This window comes from Neomonachus schauinslandi, chromosome 8, assembly GCF_002201575.2.
Source record: "Neomonachus schauinslandi chromosome 8, ASM220157v2, whole genome shotgun sequence".
Taxonomy (NCBI): Eukaryota; Metazoa; Chordata; class Mammalia; order Carnivora; family Phocidae; genus Neomonachus; species Neomonachus schauinslandi.
The window spans coordinates 96,252,631-96,265,201 of record NC_058410.1 but is presented as its reverse complement, the minus strand read 5'-3'; the positions used below and the strand labels follow the sequence as shown (position 1 = coordinate 96,265,201).

Below are 12,571 nucleotides of genomic sequence, written 5' to 3'. Positions count from 1 at the left end.
CTTTATACAGAACTGTATATATTATTTATAGTATCCAGACATTTGACCATCATTAGCTTAGGGCAAGTCTGAGTACACCAATGCACACAACAAGAAGTTAATTTGTATAGTAAATATATTAACAGTAAAAAGGCTAATATCTTAGCTAGAAACATTAGAATAGATTTTAACCAAGAATTTCAGAACCAAGCCATTGAGCTAGCATTTTCCTGAGACTGGGTGTTGGGTCACTTAAGGCTGATATTTGGTATGATTAGCTTGTTCCAGCAGAGTGGAGCCCTCTGACTTAATCTACCCTAACTGAGAGTCGTCTACACGTATCTGGAATAGATTTTCACCAAAAGTCCTTGTGGTGTGGTTACAAAGTAACATTCTCCCCTTTTGACAAGATTTTTTTTTTTTTTCTTAGAATAACATCACCTATCAACACTGTTCCCTCTTAGCTGGAGTTTAACTGTTCTGTTCTGGACCTTAGGTAAGAAGTCTGTTTCACATCTCATGAACCAGTCCTAGTCTTGAGAACAGGTCAGTTCAGTTAAATACAGTTGTCTCGTTTCAGGAGCGGTCCTGCAGATGGTCTCTCAGAGTTAGGACTGCATTGTGCGAGCAATGTAGGTAATGAATAGAGGCATTTCTTATAGAAAGAAAAGAAAAACACGGGTTAATGGAGCAAATTATAAACCCAGTGTTTGAGTCCTGAGTACTATCAGTGAGATAATTTCTAGATGTTGGGCTCAAAGCATCTTCAGATGGAGTGAGAACAGACAGTGCAGTCTGACAGATTTTTCTGGTTCAGTTTGAATATCTCTGGTGATCTTTCTAATTGGCCCATTTAGCAACAAATATGAAGATTGTCTAAATATGGCCACTGTGGCAATTTCTCTGAAGTTTACCTCAAGTTGTCTAGCTTCAGTCTGCAGGGCTTCAGGGAAATGGGCAGTTTAAGCTCTCAATGACTCTAAGTCAAAAGAACAAAAGAAAATTGGAAATCTTAGTTTGGAGAGTAATAGCCAGATATTTGAGGAAACCAGAGGAATTCAGGATCCAGCCCAATTTTATAGGCAAACAACAAACACTCAAAGACAATTAATCAGGACTAGAATCTAACATCCACAAAGTTGTGTTACTGAAACAGAGTTTTTCTGAAATCACCCTTACTTTCCATCAAAGTTAGCCAAAGACTAATTTATAAAATAAGTCCAGTTTTAACAATCTTGTCCTAATTATTTACACAATGCCAGCAAGAATAGGGATTGGCCATATAGGTCCTTTCAAATCTGCTCTGCTGCAAATTTTTATCAAAATTTTAACAGCCCCTTGAGGCTAAGAAGCCAAGCCAAATACCTGCCATCAGACTTGCCTGTAATAGCTGTAGATTTGGTTACTTCCTTTCTTCTTGCAGTCCCTAAAATATTCTGAGGTTCCAAAGCCTGACAGGAAGTGACCTTCCTTACTCACCTGGTAAGGTTCCCAGGAATCCTATAAGCAGTATCAGGCTGATTTCTCCAAGGGGCTTCATTGGCTGCATAAAATCAACCTTAGTTGCTTAAAGCTGTCTGCTCATCTCTGAGTCTATGAATGTCTCTCTCAAATATGGCATTCCAGTCAAAGCCTTGCTAATATAAGTGATGTTTCCAATGATGTCCTGTTACAAGGAGAACAGATTCTTATTGAACTTATGCAAATAATTATAACTGTCCTGGAAGTAAGAATACTTACTGAGAGTTTCCAAATTCTGGAGGGATCAGGTAGGGAGAAAGAGAAATGTTTCATATTTGTTTACAAAGGAATATTTTACCAAATTTCTCTAAGTCAAAGATAGCTTAAGAGAAAAAGTTTCCTTAAATCTGAAAGAGCGAACATTATAGAACCAGTAAATGTTTCAAACAAAAGTCATAAAAAATATAATCATCTTCCTCAGTCCATTCACTACCATGCTATTAATTCCTGCTCTGTTTGAATCCAGTATTCCCATTAGTTCTGGCAATTCTTTACCCAGTTTAGTTTTATGACCTTAAGGGTATCAGATACTTGTATTTGTCGTAAGTCCTTTCCATGAATATTCTTGAATCTGAAACATGTTTGCAAGAGCATCAGAGTAAAAACAATAATGGTAAATGACAAAAGATTAAAAAATGGCCATGGTTAAAGATCTGATGAGAGTTCATTATAAGGCAAAGTTGGTTATTTCTGAGACACACACCATTTCAATAATTAGACTTACAAGTGATAACATTATACCCAAACAAATCAAAACTTGAGAAATTTCATAGAATTTCTAGAACAATTATATTAATAGCATTCACCCATACTATATAATCTAAGAAGGTTTATCATCATTTATCTGACAATGCTTCCCATGTAGTTTAATGTACCAAATAAGACTAATTAGTCAAAAAGACGTCCTTCAAAATTTTGTGAAGGTTGTCAAAAATATCAAAGTTTTAAAGGATTTGCCTAAATAGAATTACAGAGCAAAACTTAATACTTAATAATACTTAATTATCTATTTAACCAAGGTAGCAATAAAAGATTCTAAAGGCAAATAAAGAAATTACATAGTTGTTAGCAAAACTTAGCTCTTTTAATACTGAGAAGATTCAGTTTTCTTAAGTGATCAAAGATCTCATAAATACAAAACAGAGAAACTTTTTCTAGGTGATTACATTAAAGATAAACAACCTTGTTTACAATTTCACATTAAGAGTAGAGTAATAATCTAAGGAAACTTTGTCATTTTAACAGAGAAAAACCAAATTCCAATTTTACACCAGTGTACTTTTGACATCATTTTATATAAATTTATTCTAATCTTAGCTACTACTAACCATACATATTCTTTTCCAAAGGTTTCCTTTTTGCAAACTTTCTACAACTTTTTTCTTTTCTTTCTCTTTTTGTCTTTCTTCTTTTTTTTTACATTTAGATTTGTCCTAAGTTTTCCCTCTTTAAATAGTCTCACTTTAGGACAAAATAATTTTCTTCAACGAAAATGCATTCCCATTCCTTATGCTTTTTGTTTTTTTATACCAAAAACATATATCTCACTTTCCTTGCATAGAGTTGTTTCCCTTATTATGTCCATTAATCTTAATTACATTTATTAGAGTTCTGAACTCTTAGAAACCTTAGTTTCTAGTAAAAACTAAAGTAGTAAGCAACTGTGAACTGTTTGTTATACCAGTATTCTTTAGATGGGCAAATTTACAAATACATTTAGTAATTTTTAGAAATATATGCCTTCTCGTAGTAAATGTTTCAACATGGCACAAAATATGTCTATTAATAGACCCAAATACCTTTAGTTTCTCTGTAATAGAAAGTTCAAAGTAGATAAACCCATGTTAGTAATTAATGTTTCAGTATTTTATCTTATTTGAAAATGATCTAGGTATTTAATGACTATCCATCACATAACTTAGCAAAACTCTTACGTTTTAACTTACAAAAAAAAAATTAGGGGAAAATACCTTAAGTAGACACAAATATTGCTGACAAATCTATAAACTTTTATCTTAAATCTAGTTTAATTCCCTTGTTCTTAATAAAAAATTTGAGATGCTTATCAGCTATCATCTTTTTCCTTTTTTTTTTAAGATTATATAATTTATTTATTTGACAGAGAGAGCAGAAGTAGGCAGAGCAGCAGGCAGAGGGAGAGGAAGAAGCAGGCTCCCCGCTGAGCAGGGAGCCCGACGTGGGGCTCAATCCCAGGACCCTGGAATCATGACCTGAGCCCGAAGGCAGACGCTTAACCAACTGAGCCATCCAGCTGCTCCAATTTTTAGTACATGTGCTGCCAAGTAAGCACCAGCATTTCTTTTAGGAGCTTCTAAATACCAATCAAAATATGCATCCCACTCCAGTTTAATTTAATAGCTGCCTTTCTTGAGTTGGGTGGGTAAATACACGGTATTTCAAGGGAATCCCGTTTAGGCCATTTGAATTTTAGAATCATCCTTAGTATAATTTTCTCATTTATTTAGAAGCTTGCAAATATATGATCCATGTGTGTTAAACATGAATCCCCCCCTGGAGTGTTGGAAGGGCTACCCATCCTGTTTTTCCATTTGTGATGATTTATCTCAGTCCTATCCTAAATGCTTGGCACTACCTAAGGGATTTTAGTTGTGGACTGATGTGCTGATTAGAGTGACCTTGCACCTCCAGGGTCTCCCCCTGGAGTTGGTTAATGGTATTTGTGTCTTGCTGTTTCTCTCCATTTAGCCTGGCAAAAATGAAAAGTGCTCAGAATGCTGAGCAGAAAACTTACATGCATCCCTCAGTAGAGCAACTAAATTATCTGTACTGTAAATGGGAATCCCTACGAGACCAGTTGCAGTGTGTAAGGTTAGCCTCTGCACTCTCCAATAAGAGGAGCTCCTGTCCTTTGTCTTCGGATTTCTTCAGAATCTCATTTATGTCATGGTAGCATCGAGCATTCACATGGGCAAAATTCTGAAAAGTTTTTAATTTCTAGGATGAAGATTTGTCGCTCCAACAGACCTGCAACCTGTGCTCTATACAGCCCGGCGCCCTTTCTGACTTACGCAGGAGGAAAGAGACAACGGATAGGACCCGGAACCTGTGTTAAGCACAAAATGGCGTTCTTCCCTGACTGCAGGAGAAAGAAATAAAGGTTAAAGCCCGAAACCTGGGTCATACACAGAATGCCACCTTTTCCTGACTTTGCAGAAGAAAGAAAAACAACAACAATCAATAAAGCTCTGGACCATCTACCAAACGGGGAGGTCCGGATCCCAGGAAGAGCCCACCCAGTCCATTGTACTTTGTGTAAGGAGACAATTGGGCACAAGAACCAGTACCAAGGGTCCGTTTCCTGGTGGAGCCCAGATGAGAAAATGGCCTCTTCTGGGGTCCTTTCGTGGTCGCCAAATTGTCAACTGAAAGAAAGCCAACCTCAAAATAGGTTAGTAAATACTTTATTAGCTGTCTTACTGAGGACGACTGCCCAGGAAGCAGTCTTTCAGACTGCTTTGAGGAATTGCTCCAACGCTTGTTAGCTACAGGGGGTTATATATACAAAAAGGGGAAGAGGGGATACATGCTGGCAAGCAATTCTCCAAATACCTGTGTGTCATAAGGTATACTTGGTTACAGTTATAAAAAATTAGGGTTTTCTGATTTCCACATAGACACGAGAAAAACCCTTAGGCCATCTTAATACATTAGGTTTTTGTCATATCTGATTATTCAGAAATATTGCCTGCATGCCTCTCCTTAACTGGTTTTCTGGTTCTACCTGTTTTTGAGATCTCCTTGAGGTCGCTTGAGACATTCACAGAAGGCTGACATCAGTCACCTGCTGCAGTTTTCATGCACAGGGGAGTCTAAACTTGGTTTGATGTTTTATTGTTCTCCCCCAAGCAGAATATAATACTGCTTTTTTAAAGAGAAAAGAAAATTCTGTTATGTATTTTGCTAATTCAAGTATAAAACAATGTGTATTGCGCTTTGCAAAGAATGTTTTAAAATGTGTTTTATGTGATTCAGAGTTAAATAGCATTTGTTCTATCAAGTGCTGTCACAGTGCTTGGCACAGGGAAGGGACTGAAAATGCTGATCACATTTGATTTGCAGAGGAAAAACGAGAATATTTTGCATTCTAGTCATGATAAGATAAAAGGCGTTGCTTTAAAATAAAATTAGATAAAAATAGAAGGAAGAACAGAGTGGAAAGCTGAATGTACTATCTTCTGACAAACCACTTACAGGCACTGAACTTCTTTGTGCTTGATTCCCTTTGTAATACATGAAAATAATAACATCTGGAACTTCATATAAATATTTGAATATTAAAGACATTTACCTTGTGATGTGAGTTCCCTTTAAAAAAAGGGCACAAGGTAAATATTAGCATAGTAGGACCAGCATTTTTTTTAATGTGTTTTTTTGGATAAAGGCAGTAATAATTTTTAAACTCTTAGCAGTTTTCTCCAGGGTTCAAAGTTGGACAATAAGGTTGATTTCCAGATGTTGGGAATGAAAACTGTAAACATGTGAAGGTGAAGTATATATTTAAAGGTCATCTAGCTTAATGTGTTTCTGAGTGAGTTCCAAGAAATAGAAAACCAGAGGTTACAGATTGGCTAGAGCAGAATGACTGGGAGGCAGGGCAGGCTGGTGGGTGGCAGGTGGGCAGCAGGTGGGAGGCAGGTGGGAGGCAGGTGGGAGGCAGGTGCTTCTCCAGCGTCATCTTGCCGCACATGTTCCTGCCCAGCCTTTCCATGACTTTCATGGCGTAAGAGCTGTTCCATTTGTCAAAGTGATAGAATCCCATTTACTTTTTTTTATTTTTTTAATTTATTTTATTTTTTTAAATTTTATTATGTTATGTTAGTCACCATACAATTTTTGTACATTTATGTAGAAATCTATATATGTGCAAAAATGTCTTGCATTGGGGCGCCTGGGTGGCTCAGTCATTAAGCATTTGCCTTCAGCTCAGGTCATGATCCCAGGGTCCTGGGATCAAGCCCTACATTGGGCTCCATGCTCAGCAGGGAGTCTGCTCGTCCCTCTCCTACTCCCCCTGCTTGTGTTCCTGCTCTCCCTATCTCTCTGTCACATAAACAAAATCTTTTTTTTATTCTTATGTTAATCCCCATACGTTACATCATTAGTTTTAGATGAAGTGTTCCATGATTCATTGTTTGTGCATAACACCCAGTGCTCCATGCAGAATGTGCCCTCCTCAATACCCACCACCAGGCTAACCCATCCTCCCACCCCCCTCCCCTCTAGAACCCTCAGTTTGTTTTTCAGAGTCCATCGTCTCTCATGGTTCCTCTACCCCTCCGATTTCCCCCACTTCATTCTTCCCCTCCCGCTACCTTCTTCTTCTTTTTTTTTTCTTAACATATATTGCATTATTTGTTTCAGAGGTACAGATCTGAGATTCAACAGTCTTGCACAATTCACAGCGCTTACCAGAGCACATACCCCCCCCAGTGTCTATCACCCAGTCACCCCATCCCTCCCACCCCACCCCCCACTCCAGCAACCCTCAGTTTGTTTCCTGCAATTAAGAATTCCTCATATCAGTGAGATCATATAATACATGTCTTTCTCTGTTTGACTTATTTCACTCAACATAATACCCTCCAGATTCCTAAATACAATGGTTTTAGAGATTGTGAGGATTTCTTAATGTATAGTGAACCTGAGAAGTCAGTTTTAAGTTGTCTTTATCTCACGTCAGGGAATCCTAAGAATGTTTGGGATTCTCACAGACCATCTACTACAATAGCAATACACCTCAGTTTGGTTAGTGGCAAAATGTGTTTTTAAAGTGTGGCAACCTGGGGGCGTCTGGGTGGCTCAGTCGGTTAAGCGTCTGCCTTCAGCCCAGGTCATGATCCCAGGGTCCTGGAATCGAGTCCCGCATCAGGCTTTCTGCTCAGCAGGGAGTCTGCTTCTCTCTCTCCCTCTGCCCCATCCCCACCACTGATCCTCTCTCTCTCTCTCAATTAAGTAAATGAAATCTTTAAAAAAATAAAAAATAAGTAAGTATGGTGAACGGCCATGATCCTTATCCACACTAAGTTATGGATTTTAGATTAGTTACATACTTTTCTACATCAGGCTCCATATTGACTTATCCAAATTCAAGTTTTTTTTTTTTTCTTTCAAATCATTTTAGTAACCTGGCAGTGATTCAAAATATGGAAAGAAGATTCAAACTGGTTCCCTTAAGGGGGATTGCCACCATGATTGCCTCACACCAGTGGATCAAAGGCAACAGTGAAACAGGGTTCCAAAGAGCAAGGGTGGTAAGAAGGCTTCAGGGCTCACAGATGGAAGAACTTGGCTTCGAAAAGTCTCTGAGGGGAGAAGGCAGCAGAAGAGACATGAAATGTAAGGGACGCTCAGAGGATAGGGCATGGTTGCTGGGTCTTGAGTGCCTTGAAGTGTTTCTTGATGGTGATTCAGTGTCGAGAGTATTTGTCATCTGGGGAGAGCCCAGCAGGATGAGCCGAGGAGGTCTCTTGTCCCATAGGTTCAGCTCAGCTTCTTCATTGTATAGACCCGATCTCCCCGCTGTTGAGATAATACTGCAGAAACATGGTAACGCCAAAGCCAGATGTTGCAGTTTAGTCTGCAACTCCTTCTGACTCACATTTTCTTTTTTTTCCCAAGGCTTTTTGTTTTTGTTTTTGTTTTTCATATTACTCTGTATGTAATCACCAAAAATTATTTGTAGGTACATTTCTTCAAGTACTTAACAAATTATTTTTTCTATGCCTGGATATTATTTGTCTTTATATCTTCCTATGTCAGAGTAATAATGAAATAGGATAAGTTGGACTTTAATTCAGTATGCATAATATTAAATTACCTAGCACACATCAAACACCATCTTACACATTATGAAGTACAGATCTTAAGGATTATAACATACATTTGTGGAAAGTATGTAAACACATAAGTACAATTATAGAAGGCTGGAGACTATAACACAATGTGTAAGTTTATATATTCATTTTATCAAGTCTTATGGTTCTTAAATGTAGTACTATAAATGAATATCTATTAAATCATCTCCAAACTGTTATGTTTGCCACTTTTTAGATAATCTATATGGCTTATTATCAAGAACTTAGTGGTACTCAGTTGTTCCTTATTTGTTACATTTATTTGATCAGTTACAATAGGTTTGAGGCTTGAAATAAAGTGTCACTGTTTTGAAGTGACAGTTAAAAAAGATGGTTCAGTGGGACTGCATAGTATTCAACTTTATCATTCAGCTGAATGCTGCTATGTAAAAAGTATTTATTTTTTCATAGATGGCACCATCCCAGGAGGCCTAGCTTGTGCCATAGAAAATAAGATTGAAAATGACCTTAGTAAATGGGAAAGTATTTAAAACCACAGAATGGCATTCAGTTTTTAAAAATCTAAAAAATAGGATGTACAAACATAAGCTAAGGAATGACTGGATGCCTGGAGAGTCTATGAATCTGGACATTTATTTGTGGTTGCAGAGCTAAAGAATAATCAGAACCTAATGCTAGAAAGTCCAGTATAACGAGAGTAGACGCTTACATACAGAGTGGAACATAGAGAAGAGTGTATGTTCAGGAGCACTCTCCTTTTATACTAGGGTCAAGTTTGAATAAAAGATACAATTTCATCACTTGGAACAACACTGTTTTATTTAAAGTAATGTTTCTGTTGGAATATATACTCGAGAACATAATTTTAACATGCCCCCCCGACAAAATTAGAGCAACATCAGGGAGATGAGATGCTTAGAAGTCTGGGAGCCCTATGAGAAGGTTGGTATTTAATATGAAATGTAGAAAACTCATAGAGTGTACATTGGACAGGGGGAAATTAACACATGGAGAATTATTTCATTGTATAAAACAGTGTTTTCCATGGCTCATTAGCTAAAACAAATAAATTTAGTGGTTTATCATTATGGTTTTTTTTAAATAAAATGGAATAGGAAAGAATAAAATAGAAAGTACCAGAGTGCCTCACAAGTACAAATAACATGTATTTGATGTCACTTTAATTGTTTACAACTGTGTAGTCATTGGTCATGATCGAAAATGTTTTTTTTTTTTTAAAGATTTTATTTATTTATTTGAGAGAGAGAGAATGAGAAAGAGAGCACATGAGAGGGGGGAGGGTCCGAGGGAGAAGCAGACTCCCTGCCGAGCAGGGAGCCCGATGCGGGACTCGATCCCGGGACTCCAGGATCATGACCTGAGCCGAAGGCAGTCGCTTAACCAACTGAGCCACCCAGGCGCCCCGAAAATGTTTTTTAAATATATTGACAGAATTTCAAGCACATGCAAAAGTAGACAGATACTTTAATGAATTCCCATTATCCATCACCTGTCCTAAACATCCATCAACACTTAGTAAAGCTGCCATATCCACAGTCTTACTACCTCACCATTTCATACTCTGTCTGAAGCCATCTTTGATGTCATACCTGTGTTTTCACTATGTATCACTAAAATTTAAGGATTATTTTCTAACATAACTACAATACCATTATCAATTATTCCTTAATATCATCAAAGACCTAAAAATGTGTTTGTCTTTCATGGTCACCATCTCTGTTTCACTACTTAGAAGTGTGCCTGACATTACACAAGGTGGATTGAGTAGATGCTATATGTTGGAAATTTATGACATAATTTCTGAATTTGATGGGAATGTAAAGTAGCATTATTTGGGCTGCTTTTGATGTAGAATCAAGTTTTTCCTCATTCTGCAAGTAACAGAGAAGAAAAAAGTATCTTCCTGGATTTTTCATCCTTTCTTAAATGTGTATATCTTGAACAATTTACTACTCACTGATTAATCAACCTTATTCTAACATCACAAAGATCCTTCTTTATAGATGTAATTACTATGCATGTTACCTTAGATTCATTTATTATTCAGTCACTGAAATTAAATGTCCGTTGTTCGCTTGATACCTATAGTTGACTTATATTCCCTTTTCTTCAGGAGCACGGTTTAGTGAGCCAAGAGTAACAAATAAACAGTATTGCATGTGAGAAGCCACAGTGGAAATACTGAATGTCAGTAAATAGAGGATATACTCTAGACAGAGGGAAAGCATGTAGAGAAAGAAATGTATAAAAGGCATGGCATTTTTCTAAAACAATGAAGAAGTTTGTGTGGTTTGATCTTAGTGTTTATGGGGGTGCAAAGAAGGAGCAGTAAATGTGAAAAAAGAAAGTTTGGAGCCAAATTATATATCCTATGTGTCAAGCTAAAGTTTAGACTGCATTTTGGAAGCAGTGAGAAATTTTTGCTGTCCCTTAAGTATGGAGCAAACTTTATTATCATTGTTGTTGTGATGATGATGGTGATGATGACGATTTTGTAAAAATAAGTCCCAGGAAGTGACTCTGAGACATGATTGGGAGGAAATGTGGAGACATGGGGTTCGACAAGGAGACTATTGCAGTGAATCCAAGAAACTGTTGGTGGATGACAAACTAATGCAGAGGCATTGGAGGGTGAATGAGAGGGAACAAAATTGCTAACTAATTTGGAATTAGAATAAATACTTGATAACCAAATATATGATTTTCATTGGAAGAAAGGGATGAGTGTTGGATATTTCTGAGGTTTTTAGCTTGGAAGACTGCATGGTTTCCTTACCAGAGAAAAGGCATACAGAAGGAGGAGCCGGCTTGGTGTGTGTTGTGGCAGGGACAACGAGGATGAATCATTTGCAATTGTATTATGTTTCAGATGCCCACAAGATGCTCAGTTGTAGGTAGCCATTAATGGTGTGTATCTGGAGCTCAGGAGGGAAGAATGAGACAGATGTGAAAGTAATCTGCTTGAACTGGATAATTACACTGGGTAAGATTTCCAGGGAGAGATAGAAAGAGAAAAAAAAAAAAGAAAGAAGAGAGAGAGGAGAGAAGAGAAAATGAATTTTTATCCTATATTTTTTCACAAAACAAATGACCACAAAATAAATGTGTCTCCCCTGCTGAAAATGTTTATTTTGCTATTGATTGTATATTTTAAATAGTCAATAAGACTTTTCCTGAGATCTTTCCTTGGAAACCTCTGACTTAAATCCAAGATGCTAGCTATGTTTCTTTCTTTCTTTCTTCTTTTTTTTAAAGATTTTATTTATTTATTTTTTAAGTAATCACCACATCCAACGTGGGGCTCGAACTCACAACCCTGAAATCAAGAGTTGCACACTTCACCAACTCAGCCAATCAGGCATCCCACTGAGGGATGCTGGCCAGTTTTCTTAAATACTTCTTCCACATTCATGATGAGGATAAAAATGTGTATAATACACACCAAAATTTCTCAAGATGGTAGCAACCACAAAACTGCCTTAGGCTAAAAGTAACAAAGAAAGAAGATTTGGTAACTCCTTAAGTGTTTTATCTATTAAGCTCTTCTTTATTCAGATGGCCTTTCATGGTGGAAACATAAACTCAAAGGTGAAGCATTTTCACAAAGGCTCTCTTTGTCCTGACATTATTTGCCAAGTAAAGTTACCATACTTCAAAATATGACCAGACAGGAACCAAGTAACCACAGCACAATTGTAAAGAAAGATCTAAAACCTAGAGCTACAACTATAATAACTTCTAATGAGGCATGGGGGGAGTTTGACTACTTCAGTTGGAAGGATGAGAGGAAAGAAAAACTTAGAATGTTGGAAATATAACGAGAGACCAGAACAGACAGTCCAAAACAGAATCCAACATTTGGAAGTACTAACAAGGAGTAAGATGAGGCCCCAAAGGTAGGTAAGTGGAGTATATAACCTGCTAGTTTATCTGAGAGTAGTTAGCATGGGAGTTAGGGCTGGCCACAGGGACCTGCTCCTGACAGGGTTTCTAGCACATATTCTAATTAATTTGGGGACTTGTCAGAGCAACTAAGTTGCTCTGAGACTAGAAATCTTTGGTTATCCAGGTAGAAATCTGGACTCAGACAACAAAACAGGGATACAGTGACTAGATCTGAGAAATTAGAGTGTTGGGGAGTGAATGTTAGTATTTGAATTCTGTACGTTATTCTTTCTGCCTTCTCTAATAAG

General features: G+C 37.3%; 1 pseudogene; it reads right to left on the bottom strand.

The window, feature by feature from the left end:
* Positions 1-7,889: 7,889 nt before the first annotated feature.
* On the bottom strand, positions 7,890-8,087 carry LOC110582177 (annotated as a pseudogene).
* Between the last annotated feature and the right edge of the window lie 4,484 nt (positions 8,088-12,571).